At 39.1% G+C, this 12,230-nt stretch overlaps 1 non-coding gene across 1 annotated transcript; it reads right to left on the bottom strand.

Moving 5' to 3' along the window:
• Positions 1-7,073: 7,073 nt before the first annotated feature.
• Positions 7,074-7,178, bottom strand: LOC122479217. The gene has a single exon (XR_006296283.1). It is a non-coding gene; the product is annotated as a U6 spliceosomal RNA (small nuclear RNA).
• Positions 7,179-12,230: the final 5,052 nt, after the last annotated feature.

Raw genomic sequence — 12,230 nt, 5'->3', positions numbered from 1 at the left:
TGATTTTGATATACTATTTTGTATTCTGTTTTTTCCCCAAAGTTTATTTGTTTTGAGAGAGAGTGAGCAAGCACGGGGGAAGGACAGAAAGAGAGGGAGAGAGAGAATTCCAAGCACGGTCCATGCTGTCAGCACAGAGCCCCACTTGGGGCTTGAACTCCTGAACCGTGAGATCATGACCTGAGGTGAGATCAAGAGTTGGATGTTTAACAACTGAGCTACCCAGGCACCCCTTTGTTCTGTTTTTTAATTTAACAAAACATCAAAATTTTCCAGATTTCTACAGAGAATTTAAATATGTATTCCATCATGTTGTGGTATTATATTTTACCAAACTATTTCAATATATTTGGATGCTTCGATTGCCACATTATATTGAAAATAAAATAAATAGAAGTTTGGTTGGTTGAGTTGGGAAGAAATATTTTGAAGATCAGCACCTTTTGACTCAGATATACAGGAAAAATATTTTCTTTCATCAAAATAATATTTTCTTCCATCCCTATATTTTTAAAAATTAAGGTAGCAGTGTGAAAATATCAAATCATATTAAGGAACGAGATACGAAAACCTCAAATGCTAAGCATTTTGACAAAGATAGTTAATTCACATTGAGGAAGTTTCTTACAAGTTTCTTTTTTTTTCTTCCAAGTTTTCATTTAAATTCCAGTTATAGGTTTCTTTGTGAAGAGTAACACAAAGTTTGAAGAAGAAATTAAATAACAATGAGTGCTTTCCTTTGGGGAACTTCACAGGTTGGGTTAGAAGTTCTGTGAAAAATAAGAACAGCAAGCAAGAAATTCCAAACTGATAATACTGGTGTCATGTTTCAGGTGATGAAAATAAATTGCCACCTTTGATACTGAGAAGAGAAACATCAAATTACTGCAAATTAACATCATTTTTATTTTTATTTCTACAATTTAAAAAACAAAGCATGAGTTAGAGTTTTTGATATCTGTTCCCCCTAGGGGCTCTCATCAAGGAGTGGAAAGGGTTGTTTTTGTTTTTTTTTTTTTTTTTTTTTTTTTTTTTCCTTGAACATTCTCTAGAAAGCTGGTAATAAGGCACTGGGTCCAGGAAAGGTGAGATTAGCAGATGTCTTTCATTTTACCTTCATATCAGTGAAACAATGCACTACATTGAAAGAATGGAAAACATCAAGACCGTAATTGATGGGCCATTGATAGCCAATTTAGAAGAGTGATTTTGAATTGACATCAGCTCCATACCATCTACTACAGATTATAAAATGTTATCAGATAACCTTTGACAACACTAACTGTTAGTTGCAGATAAAACATCCTGAAACATTTTAGGATGTTTTATCTGCAGTGAGAAAGAAAAAGTGCGGGCAGTTGGGTTAGATGAGCATAAATGTGCACATTTTGGAATGGAATTGCTCTGTATTATTATCTAATTTGGTATCTAAATCATCACGGTCAGGTAAAAGAAGAAATTCAGTTATGGGGAGAAAATGGTTGCAATATGGGTTTGAAAATCTCTCTATCTCTACCATCTCCATCTCTATTTAATGCTTTATCTCTATTTCATTTCATGAGAAGTGAAGCTTGAAGTTGTCCTAGATCTTATTTGAGATGCCTGCGGGGAGATGGGAGCCCCACAGAAGGAGCTGGAGATGGACTCCTAGATTTGTAGGGGGTTACAGAAACATGAACAGAGGAGGGTGCATGATCCACATCAAGGGGAGTACAGAAGTGGAAGAATTTCTGAAGAACCCATAAAAGAAAGAGTAGACTATAGACACCTGTCAGGTCCAGAAACACAAAGGAAACTTTCGACATTATTGGTTAGGTAAGAAATCTCCTTTTTCTGGGAAATCAGGACTTCTGGAAGGCCCAGGATGGATGATTCATTTCTGAGCAGTTTGACAGTTATAGCATCCAGCTCAAAGATGGCTTTTCCATTCACATATCTGGTGCCTTGGTGCTCCTTGCCTCTTTTTTCATATAGTATCTCAGCCTCCAGAACCTTTTGCATGTGGCCTGGCCTGCTTACATCCAGTGGTTTCAGGATAGCAGCTTGGGATTCCAGAACACCCTTGTAGAAGCTGGTTGTCTTCCTGCAGGCTGAGCCTGAAACCAGAGTCACATCATCCCTCATGCTCCCTATTGGTGAAAGCAGCCAAGGTCCAGTGTAGATACAAGGAGAGGGAAGATATAATCCACTTGTCTATGGAAGGAGAATCAAAGGCTTTGCGGCATTCTTTCATCCTTCATATAGCACAGTCTTCACTTTTTCAGTTTCTGGAGCCTTCTGAGAATCTAATAAAGGTTATGGGAAAATGTACTCTCACTGCGTTGCGTATGCAGTTTTGATGGAAACACTCTGAAGACTTGAATGTCTGAAATAAAGCTGCTTGATGAGTGGAATTATAGAAATAGCATTATAATCATTAGCTCGATGTCAGGTCCATTGGTGTGTTCACTAAATCCCTATCTCCTTGGCCCCTTTCTTTCTTGTTTAAGCATCCTTGATTTCCCTCTCCCCCCACCCTTAACCTTCTCTTCCATTCCCCTTGAGGTTTGTCTCTGAAAGACTCTTGGTTGTAGTTCAGCAGTTCTAATTTCACAAGGATCATTTCTCTCAGGGTAGTAATAAACCTATGAAGTATGACTGGGTCAATATTTCTCCAAATGAGTTCTTTTGTCCATAATTTATACTCAGCAGCCGACATTCTGTGACTAGAAAGACAGAAAGGAAATAATCTCCTGGGACAGTATTTTAACTGACAACTGACTTCCTTCTCCTACCCAAACTATCTACCAGGATTTTGTTTTTTTATCAGCCACAGTAAATATAAAGGTTATTTCTCAATTTTGTTCTGTAAACATATGATTGCTGCATCCTGTAGGAATTGAAATTAGGCATCCCAGGCTTGGGAATTTTTTTTAGAAAACAATAAAAGGCTTCTCGGGCTTTGTCTTTTTATGAGGATGCTTTGTATCCTGCTCACATGCCTTGTAATGTAATCTCAAGACACAGCTGTTGTTTCAGAGAGTTCATTCATGTCAGCAGCAATTAAAAAGTCCTTTGTTTTCCAAACATGCTTCCCTGGCTTGCCTTGAAGTGCTTTGCAAACAATGATTCCTGCAGCTTGAGGAAAGGGAGCTTTATTGTGTGTGGCAGAAAGGGTGTGCCACGTTCATTTTCAGTCTTGTTCCATGATTTACAGCAGGTACACCTGTGCATCTTCCTGACAATGAAGTTTTAAATATAGAAAACCCTCAGTCATCACTTTGCCACTTTAAGATATGACCTCTTGTAGCAATGAGTTAGAGCATGCTTAGTAGATGGGATGAAAATCAAGCCATGGTCTTGGAATTGCTATGTTACTCTGTTTTTCTTTTTCTTTTTTCCTTTCTTTCTTTTATGTGTGTGTGTGTGTGTGTGTGTGTGTGTGTGTGTGTATATATATATATATATATATATATATGACACATTATATGAGTGGGTGCATCCTTGGGATTTGAGCCTTAATAGCCTGTTTTTTTCTTCTTAGGTGAGGTGTGCACTCCAGGACAATATCTCAAGGGTTCTCTGTGTATGCTTTGTGTTTCACGTTATAGGCACCTGGAGAGACATGTGATAGAACTTCAGAACATTGAAAGGTAGATTCTTTTCCAGTCAGTCCCATTATCCTCTCTCAAGAGTAAATGAGTTTATTCCTTTGAGAGGATTGGAGAACGTATGCATATCATTATCTTATCTAACTCTTCCATCTGTGGAGTGGGGACTCCTATGTATTAGGATAAATGCCTGCTATGAACATTAACAAATATTAGTATCATTGATACATCTGAATATCTTTAGGATTGCTACACATGTACTATTTCTCAGTTTGTGTGTGTGTGTGTGTGTGTGTGTGTGTGTGTGTGTGTGTTAAGGTGGTGGTGTTGGTGGTTAGGGAGCTAGTCCATGTAACAAATCCTATCTGTTGAGTTTCTAGACTTCTTTTTGCTTTGGGGAGGGGAGAGTAGGGATGGCTGGGTAGAACAGAACTAAGAGAACTGCTAATTGATAAAAAGCTAAAGCCACATTGTTGCACAGCCAAGGGATTTATTGCCCCTTCACTTTTTAAATAGAATGAGCCTCCGGCATCTAAAATGATATACTAGTTTACCTACTTAACAATGAGTTTTATATTGCAAATATCAAAAACCACTATAGACTCCATAGTCTGGGGGAACACATAAAGGTAAAACAGGACAAAATATTTCCAATTCAAATTCCATAAGTCTACAGATTCTATAAAGTCTGATGACATTAGAGTAAAAAGCATCAGACATATATTAGAGTGGATTTTTAAAAAGTGAAGTTTTAAATGTCTTGCAAGCCAGTTGGTGCACATACATCTTGGCTTCATTACAGCCATATGATTTACACGCTCAGACTTCCCTTAGCTGGAAGGCTGCCCCAGCAATAGCATACCCTTTCTCACCATGTCTGGGACTCCCGAGGAAAGGCAGCTGGAGCAGCACAAGGTGTGGTATCTTGGTCTGTCTCTATTACAAAACATTTTTCTTAGTATGCCTTTATGAAAATAAAGATCAACATAATGCTGGTTTGTGGAGTTAGAGTCATCTTAAGTCACTAGTGAAACCTTACTTTTCATAAAAAGGGGAAGCAACGGCAGAGAGATTAAGTGATTGCCCAGGTGAGCCCAGGTCTTTTTATGATAGGAAAAGATAGGATAAAATAGGCAGAGAGGGAAAGGATAGGACCTGAGGTCTCTGTGTGGGGAAAAACACATATTTTGGAACAATGCTGGCTGTTGGCCTGGAAGGGACCCTCAAGGAGCTCTTACAAACTGTCAATTGGGTATATTACAACCGAGATCAAGAGGAGAGTAAGGAACAAGAAAGGAGGCTTTCGAAAAAATTTGAGACCTTAGTTACAGCCTTACCTACTATTCAGACCAGACTTCCCGAGGTCCTGACACCAAGTGCCATTTATGTGGCCATTCAGGGCACTGGAAGTGACAATGTCTTCAGAAGGGACAACTGAAGTTGAAACCCATAAGCCATGCCCCTTTTGTGGAGACAATCACTAGAAATCGGAATGCCCTCAGTGACCTTAATCTGGGAGCGCTCAGATTACCAACATCCTTGAAAGGGCCTGGGGCTCTTTACGGTGGCTCTTCTAAACAACTATCTATGGGAAACCCAGAGCCTCACCTCTGGTAACTCTGGATATAGGAGGAAAACCAGTTGATTTCCTTCCTGACACCTGAGTCACCGTTTCTGTTCTCCTTTCCACTCCAGGCCAACCATCCAAACACAACATGATGATTAGAGTCACTGGAAAACCCATGACCACGTTTTTCCTCAGCCACTGGGGTGTGTATGGGGAGACTTGATATTTCTCACATTCTTTTTTGATAATGCCAGAGATCCACACTCTTGCTAGGAAGGGATATTATGATTGAATTAGGGACTCTAGTGCTACTAGCTGCAGGACAGAAAAACAATTGCCTAAATTTACGGTAATCTGGATATCGAAGATCAATCTTTCCTTGAGGTAAAATGAAATACTTATCATGGAGTTGTTATACTTATCTTCCAAATAAGGATGGAAGAGGGAGAAAAAAAAAAACTATAGTTAATAAGTATATATAACCAGACATGTAGGGATTTTTTGGATGGCTACAATGCATCTTCCCTTCCTAATGGTGTGGCCTTCTCCCTAGGTAGCATTGCATTTGGAATATTAATGCTTGCTGGTCTAAAACTCTTTGTATGTCATTTGTAGAAGCCGTTGCATATGCCAGAGAAATAAGATATCCAAGAAAAATTCTGCTAGCCCAGATGTTCCCATTTTATCGACCTCTGGATTGACCTTTGAACCTGTCCTGACTGCCATTCCCCTTCCCCCGCTTTCAGCAGGAAGCAGTTAAGATCATTATCCTGGTTCCTAGCAGGAGTTAGAAGTCATACGTTCAGAGGGGGGAGTATGATAGGAGAAGATAGGATTCAGTAGGCAGAGAGGGAAAGATTAAGACCTGAGATCCCTGGGTGGGGAAAAACACCTATTTTGGAACAATGCTGGGAGTGTCAGATGACAGCAAACCCCGGTAGGCATAAGGTTCCTCTTAAGAATGTAACAGATCCCACCTAAACTCCCCCTCAGGTTTCCCTCAGGAATTTGACAAAAGACCTCAGTATGGCCATAGACCACCTCTCATACAATGAAAATGAGCCAATCGGGAATGCACAACCCAGCACCTAGAGCTATCAAGCCAATAAAGGCAGAACCTGAGGAACAAGGGGGAAAGGAAGGGGGAGGGCTGACCAGAACCTTATAAAACAAGGACTCTTGCCTATAGTCTTCAGGCATTCACTTTCGAATTCCCCTCTCTGTAAAGAGAGCTTTCCTATATTCTTCCTTTCTGATCTTATATTCTAATAAGCTTTTGCCTGCTGCTCATTTTGTGTCCACCTCTTCATTCTTCAAAGCGTCTGAGGTGATGAATCCTAGGTATTGAGGTAAAAAAAAATCCTGCAACATTTTGACTTAGTTTATCTTGAATATCAAATCAGAAAACTTGACGTGCCTATACTAGGTGCTGTAGACTGAGAGTTTTGTGTCTCCCCCCACCCCCCGCCCCAAGTTTATACCCTTAAACCTAACCCCCAATGTGATGGTCTTTGGAGGTGGGGCCCTTGGGGGTGATTAATTCATGAGGGTGGAGCCTTCATGAGTGGGATTAGTGTCCTCACATAAGAGACCCCAGAGAGCTTCCTCACCCCTTCTGCCGTGTGAGGACACAGAAAAGATGGACAGAAAAAAAGTGTATTCTCACCTGGCACTGAATCTGCCAGCACTTTGACCTTGGATTTTTAGCATCCAGAACAGTGAGAAATAAATGTTTGTGTTGTTTAAGCCACCCAGTTTGTGATAGTTTGTTATATTAATATATTTATTAGTGTAATGTATTTAGAATTGTGCAATCATCATCATATTTTAGAAGACTTCAGTATAGGCATACCTCATGTTATTGTGCTGCACTTTGTTGAGCTTTGCAGATATCATATTAAAAATTTTTTTTCTTTTTTAATATGGAACACTTCAAGAATTTGCATGTCATCCTTGCACAGGGGCCATGCTAATCTTCTCTGTATCGTTCCAATGAAAACATTTTTTTAGTGTTTACTTATTTTTTGAGAGAGAGACAGAAACAGACAGACATAGCACGAGTGGGGGCCGAGAGACAAAGGGGAACACAGAATCTGAAGCAGGCTCCAGGCTCTAAGCTGTCAGCACAGAGCCTGACGCAGGGCTCGAACTCACGAGCCATGAGATCATGACCTGAGCTGAAGTCAGATGCTTAACTGACTGAACCACCCAGGCACCTGGATGTCATATTTTTTAAAATGTTTATTTATTTTGAGAGAGACAGCATGAGGGGAGGCGCAGAAAGAGAGGAAGAGAGAGAATCCTAGGCAGGCTCCATGCTGTCAGCACAGAGCCCTCCTTGGGGCTCAATCTCATGAACTGTGAGATAATGACCTGACCTGAAACCAAGAGTAAGACACTTATCCAACTGAACCACCAAGGTGCCCCAATATCCTGTTTTTTGCAAATGAAAGGTTTGTCGTGTCCCTGCATTGATTAAGTCTATTGGTGCCATTTTTCCAACAGCATTTTCTTCCTATCTCTGTCACGCTTTGGCAATTCATGTAATATTTCAAACTTTTTCATTACTATTGTATTTGTTATGGTGGTTTGTGATCAGGAATCTTTGATGTGACTATTATAGTTATTTGGGGACACCATGAACCACACCCATTTAAGACCACGAACTTAACTGATAAATGTTCTGTGGGTTCTGACTGCTCCAGTGACCATTGTTCCTCTATCTCCCTCCCTCTCCTTAGGCCTTCTTACTCCTTGAGACATGACACTATTTAAATTAGGCCAATTAATAACCCCATAATGGTCTCTTTTTTTTAATACATTAAAAATTTTTTTAACATGTATTTATTTTTGAGAGACAGAGTGAGTGGGGGAGGGGCATAGAGATGGTCTCTTTTTTTTTAATACATTAAAAAAATTTTTTTAACATGTATTTATTTTTGAGAGACAGAATGAGTGGGGGAGGGGCACAGAGACGGTCTCTTTTTTTTTAATACATTAAAAAAATTTTTTTAACATGTATTTACTTTTGAGAGACAGAGAGAGAGACAGAGTGAGCGGGGGAAGGGCAGAGACAGAAGGAAACACAGAATCCGAAGCCGGCTCCAGGACCTGAGCAAGCTGTCAGCGCAGAGCCTGATGCACGGCTTGAACCCACAAACCATGAGATCATGACCTGGGCTGAAGTCGGACACTTAACCAATTGAGCCACCCAGGTGCCCCTTGTCTCTTAGTGTTCAAATGAAATGAAGAGTCAGTTGGTGTGGCAAACTCCACGTCTTATTTTAAGAAATTTTTGCAGCCATTTTGACCTTCGGCAGCCATCCACATTGAAGCAAGACTCTCCACCAGCGAAAAGATTGTGACTCGCTGAAAGCTCAGATGCTGGTTAGCATTTTTTTAGCTATAAAATGTTTTTCAATGAATGTATTTACATTTTTTTTTTGACATAGTGCACTTGCACACTTAGACTACAATATACTATAAACATCACTTTTATATGCACTGGGAAATGAAAAAAAATCACTTGAATTGCTTTATTGTGATATTTACTTTATTGTAGTGTTCTAGAACAAAACCCATGGTATCTCTGCAGTATGCCTGTTCTCCAAAAAGAAGACCTGTCTGCATTAGCACTTGTTCTCTGTTCACCTGCAACCAACACCACCTCCCAGCTTTAGACAACCACTATTCTACTCTCTGTCTCTATGGATTTATCTATTCTATGAGGTCAATACAATATGTGGTCTTTTGTGCCTGGCTTCTTTCACTTGGGATGATGATTCAAGGTTCATCCTGTTGTAGCATGTATCAGAACTTTACACTTTTTTATTGCTCAATAATATTCCATTGGGTAGATATGCCACATTCGTTTAGCCATTCATCAGTTGATGGCCATTTAGGTTGTTGACACTTGTTGGCTATTATGAATAATGCTGCTGTGAACATTGAGAGCAAAGTCTTAGTGTGCATTTTTCTTTTTCATAGGTGCATACCTAGAAGTGGAATTGTTGGGTCCTATGGTTACTGTATGCTTATTATTTTGAGGCCAAACTGTTTTCTACTAGTTTGCTTTTAAAACAAAGTCCAGCTGGTTTGTTAACAACCACTGTGAACAAGGGCAACTTTTGACCAATTAAAAATACATATGACTACATATGCACAAATCTGCAAATGGTAGTATACAGCTAAAACTATGAAAAGGCACAGAAATTTCTCAGGGCTAAAAGTGACTATATAAAGCAAAAATCATGGTTTTCACATCACAAATAATCTGCCCGGTTTACATTTAAACCAGCTAACGTATAAAAGGCTTTTGATCAGCAAATCTACAAATATGGCCAAGTTAACGCCATTGCAGGACTCTTCCATTCTGCATTTCTAGACATAAAAAATAACAACAGGTTTTTGATAAGGATGTTAGGTTATTAAAAAAAATTTAAGATAGAAAAATCAGCAAGAGGGAAGAATGCCATTAAAAGGAAGAATTTATTTTAATATTTAGGTTCTCTGAACACCAATTTCAAGAAGACTTTGGCATCAGTGTTTTGCATTTACTGGAGAAAACATTTGTCTGGAGCAGTGCTTATAGGGCGCTGTGTAAACAAACCAGAATGAAACAATTAGATTTTTCTATTTGCATTTCTGTTAAGGCATTTGCCAGCCATTTTTCTTACCTTATACCATGTATAATGGCAGTAATGCCAAGACTGTGTGTGTTTTTTTTTAATGTTTATTTTTGAGAGAGAGAGAGAGAGAGTGAAAGTGGGGGAGGGCAGAGAGAGAGAGGGAGACACAAAATTCAAAAGCAGCCTCCTGCCTCTGAGCTGTCAGCACAGAGCCCAACACAGGGCTCAAACTCATGAACTGTGAGGCCATAACTTGAGCTGAAGTCTGATGCTTAGCCAACTGAGCAACCCAGGCTCCCCCCCAAGACCCGTGTTTTATTCCAGGCTCCACCACAACCTGTGGGACATTACTCTTCATCTTGGAACCCACCTTCATCGGTAGAATAGGAATTATTACCCACCCATTCACTTCAAGGTTTGGGTGGTTACATGAGAACAAATGAGATAGTACAGAGCACACAGCACTTTATAAACTGTCAAACTCTAAAAGATAAGGCATTTATATAGGCCAAAAGAGCTGTGTACTCATAGTCAGTGTTCAAAGGGATATTTAAAATGCTGAGAGCGGTGGTATTTATTTTTATTTCCATATATACCTATGATGGATGACCAGTGTAATGTAAAGCACTTAAAAATACATTTCTAAGCTAATAGGCACAAATAAAAATACTGGGGAGAATTGAAAAATTTCCTTAGATACTACATTAAACACAACAATGTTTTTCTTGGCATATCTTAGAAAAAGCATGGAACACAGAAATTACAAGAAATGGAATTTATATTTTGCACAATTTTAGATTGCTTTGTTCTTTTTAAAATAGCATTTATTTTTTGAAAATTTATTTTACAGAGAGAGACAGAGCATGAGCAGGGGAGAGAGGCAGAGGGAGAGAGAGAGAATCTTAAGCAGGCTCCATGCTCAGTGAAGGGCCTGGTGCGGGGCTTGATCCCATGACCCTGGGATCATGACCTGAGCCAAAATCAAGAGTCAGGTGCTCACCTGACTGAACCACCCAGGTGCCCTTAATTTTCTCTTTTCTTTCATTTCCCACGAACAACTGAAGTTTATCATATTCCTAACTCTGCTTCTTGGAGCTGTTTTATATTTTTGCAGCAAAAGTAGATGTCAAGGCATCTGGGACGGATCATTTGTGTGGCTGTTTTAAACAAAATATAGGTAACACATCTCCTTTGGTAACTTCTTGTGCCACCAGTACCAAAATAAACTGTTTTCTTAAAACAGTTTTTACAAGTTCCATTTTAAGGAAAAGGGAATGTGACATTATGGGCTACCACTGAACAACAATTAGCAAGTTCAAAGCGATGCTGGGAATATGGCCCTGTGGTGTCTTTTTCACTTCTACTTACTTATCAATTTTCTTATATTTTCATTAGCATTTGGGATTAAACATCTTTCTAAAGTAAACATTTACCCTAAAAACATTATGTTAACAACACAAAAAATGGTGATATGCTTTTCTTTGATGGGAGATCATAGACAGAACATAAGGCAAATAATAGGAAATTTATGGAAGAATATATCAAGTAAGAGTAAATAATTAGCATCTTGTTGAGAACATTGAGCTTTTCTACTGCCTAATTTTATGAATAGCAGCTGCTCTGCCACGTGATACCCAAGCATCAATATCTTAACACACACACAGCAAGTTTTTTGTTATTTTTTTCCTCACGCAGGAAAAAAAGACAGGGAATTCAGCAGGTACTATTTCTGGAGAAAAATGACTTGCATTATGAACATCTTCAATTATTTGCCTCGCTTCATATAACTTCCTCTTTCCTCCCTCCAAGTTCTCATTATTCAAAAATCATTTACCACTAAATTTTAGAAAAATAGTTTCTCCTAAAGCAGAAGTGAAGTGAAGCTGGGCTTGAGTCAATAAACAATTATGAGGCTCTCAAATCATCAAAAAGATGCCACCTATGACATATGACCTGTTCTGGTCTCAAGGCGCACGGCCCCAGTTTATGGAGAGTGTAGATGGGGTTGTATTTTCTCTTATCTGGAACTGATGGTCCCTGTCACCTCAACTTCAGAGAGAGTTTTTCTTTGGAAGAACCAAAACGTATTAGCATTTGGAGGATATCTTGAAGATACACATGAACATCTTTTTCGAAGAAACAGTCTGAAGTTGCTAATCATATTTTGGTGAACAGAGCCTAACATTGCTGGCTTTCAAGCCACAGGAACATGGACCATTGTTTTATTTGTGGTTTGGTTGTCATCAGTGACTGCATAGGAGGCTCCAAAGCCTCAGTCCTCAGTTCAGACTTGCTTGCTTATGAGCAGTGTGACTGTCAAATCATTGGATTTGTTGAAGCCTTGCTTTCTTCATTTATGAAGTATAAGTATACACATTGTGGTTTCCTTTTAAAAATTTTAAAGATTTAAAAAATTGGTGTATAGTATGTGGCACATATTGTGTG

This window comes from Prionailurus bengalensis, chromosome B1, assembly GCF_016509475.1.
Source record: "Prionailurus bengalensis isolate Pbe53 chromosome B1, Fcat_Pben_1.1_paternal_pri, whole genome shotgun sequence".
NCBI lineage: Eukaryota > Metazoa > Chordata > Mammalia > Carnivora > Felidae > Prionailurus > Prionailurus bengalensis.
Note: the sequence above shows the minus strand (reverse complement) of the source record. Positions and strands in the feature narration are given on the sequence as shown.